This window comes from Diaphorina citri, unplaced genomic scaffold (genome assembly GCF_000475195.1).
Source record: "Diaphorina citri unplaced genomic scaffold, Diaci psyllid genome assembly version 1.1 scaffold1861, whole genome shotgun sequence".
NCBI lineage: Eukaryota > Metazoa > Arthropoda > Insecta > Hemiptera > Psyllidae > Diaphorina > Diaphorina citri.
The window spans coordinates 36,414-38,947 of record NW_007379287.1 but is presented as its reverse complement, the minus strand read 5'-3'; positions in this window follow the sequence as shown (position 1 = coordinate 38,947).

Below are 2,534 nucleotides of genomic sequence, written 5' to 3'. Positions count from 1 at the left end.
AAGAGACTCACAAAGTCTAGGAGCATTCAAGACCTCTCTGGTGAAATATCTTAAAGGCTCACAGTGAAATAAAAATTTAGTGGTTGGGTGGAAGAGCTTCTCTAGAAGAACCCTGCCACTTAAAAGAAAGTCGTAAAATAAATAAATAAATAATAATAAAGGAGGTCACACAGAGAGGTAGCCTATTTACCCAAGCCATGACCGACTCTAGACATTCAAAGTTAATTCAAATGACATTCAAATGCCATTCCTGAGATATTAACCTCCTTTAATAACAAATAATAATTAATAATACGTAGGTACCCACCGTTTTTTACTTTGTTCACAATTTTCCAGTTGAAATTTCCGACCTATTCTTCTCGTAATGAACAAAATCTTAAAATATTTTTTTCAAATTCACACAGTAGGTAGGTACATCTACGTTCCTTTTTTAATACAAAAAGTTATGTAATAATAAATAATACGTTGTATTTTGTATTAATGCTGTATAAATCGCAAAAGAGAAGAAGAAAACTTTTTTCTCAATTTTTTTAGGAAAAAAAAAAAAAAAAAGGGTTATAGATTTTTTTTCAAGTAACCACTGAGGGGGAAAGCAGTTTCAAGTATCATAAAGTACGAGTACCTACCTCTCTTAAGAGTTAACAAATTAGATTGCTAGATGGAAGTAACCATTTTGCCGCCAAGCGTTGCACCGGTCTTAACCAAAAGTTTTGTGTCGCATCCTTGTCAGATTTGACAGTTGCATACCAAATTTCAAGTCTCTAGCTCTTACCGTTCTCGAGATATTTTGTTTACAGACAGACACACACACGGACCAATGACTGAAACTTTGTATTTAGGCTCTAGGGACCTCAAAACGTGTTTTGGCACCAAAAACTGACCATCGAAAATTTGACCCGATTACATTACTTTCCTTCCTATAGGATAAGGAAAGTAACAAAGGATTGCGACGAGAAAAAGGAAGAAAAAAGATGAAGAGGATTAGAAGAACAACTAGAAACGAAGAAAGAACAGAATACCTAATAATAAGGAGAAGAAGCAAAGAGGATAAGAACAAGAGAAAGAAGATAAAGAAATGAAAAAGGAGACGAAGAAGGAAGAGGAAATTAAGGAGGAAAAGTAGGAGACAGGAGAATAAAGAGAAAAGTGAATATTAAAAGGAGGAAATAGGAGGAGGAGGAGAAAGAGAAAGAGAAGGAGGAGGAGGAGGAAGAGGGGAAAAAGAGGAAGAGGAGGAGGAAGAGAAGAAACAGGAGGAGAAAATTGGAGGGAAAAAGGGGAAGTTTGTAATAATGTGTTCAGTAGGGAAGAGTTACGTCTAATCTCATTATGTTGGAACCTGACTGTTCTGCAGTCAACAGACAACTAAATACCTATTTCCTGTAAAAAAAGAGAACAGACTGAAACAAGTTAAGTAAAACCATGTAAAAAAAACTAATTTTACCAAACAAACTCATTTCCTGTTAGCTCTTTTACCCTCCAGATGCAATTATGATAGCATGATATTAACAGTAGTGTCGTCATGGAAATACCAATGTACCTACGAACCCAGAAGTTACTCTATAGGTAGGTACAAGTGGAATTTTGAATACAAGTTAAAGTCAAAAATCTGGCAACTAGAGCGAAACTCTCCTTCTTCTTTTTCTTCGCCTTTTCTCATGTACGAACCTGGTCGGCTTTTTTTTTGTCAGCCTATCAATCAGCCCTAACTAGGTGATTGCTTTGGGCTGACATTTGATTTTGGCTACAAAGGATGGATGCCCTTTGCACTCAATCTTTGCTATTTCTTAAGCAAGGGAACTAGAGCAAACAACTAGAGCGAAAATAATCCCTGTTATTGATAAGGATGATAAAAAGTGGTATGTTCTTATGGAATTGTACGCTTCAAATGTAGAAAACGTAGGTATTATCTTCTTTTCTGTCTGGATCCGGACAAATAAAACTAGGTGATTGCTTTGGGCTGACATTTGATTTTGGCTACAAAGGATGGATGCCCTTTGCACTCAATCTTTGCTATTTCTTTAGCAAGGGAACTAGAGCAAACAACTAGAGCGAAAATAATCCCTGTTATTGATAAGGATGATAGAAAGTGGTATGTTCTTATGAAATTGTACTTTTCAAATGTAGAAAACGTATTATCTTCTTTTCTGTCTGGATCCGGACAAATAAGCCCACAAAATAAATAAGGTTAACGTCTATTTACTTTACTTGTCATATTACCTACGAGTATCTCTTGGAAAAAAAAACTTCGGAAAATACCTATGTAGGTAAAATGAAATGACAGTTGAAATTTCACATATAAAAAAAAGGCCTACCTATGCCACATGACGTTTTTTAGGAAAAAAAAAAAAAAAAAGGGTTATAGATTTTTTTTCAAGTAACCACTGAGGGGGAAAGCAGTTTCAAGTATCATAAAGTACGAGTACCTACCTCTCTTAAGAGTTAACAAATTAGATTGCTAGATGGAAGTAACCATTTTGCCGCCAAGCGTTGCACCGGTCTTAACCAAAAGTTTTGTGTCGCATCCTTGTCAG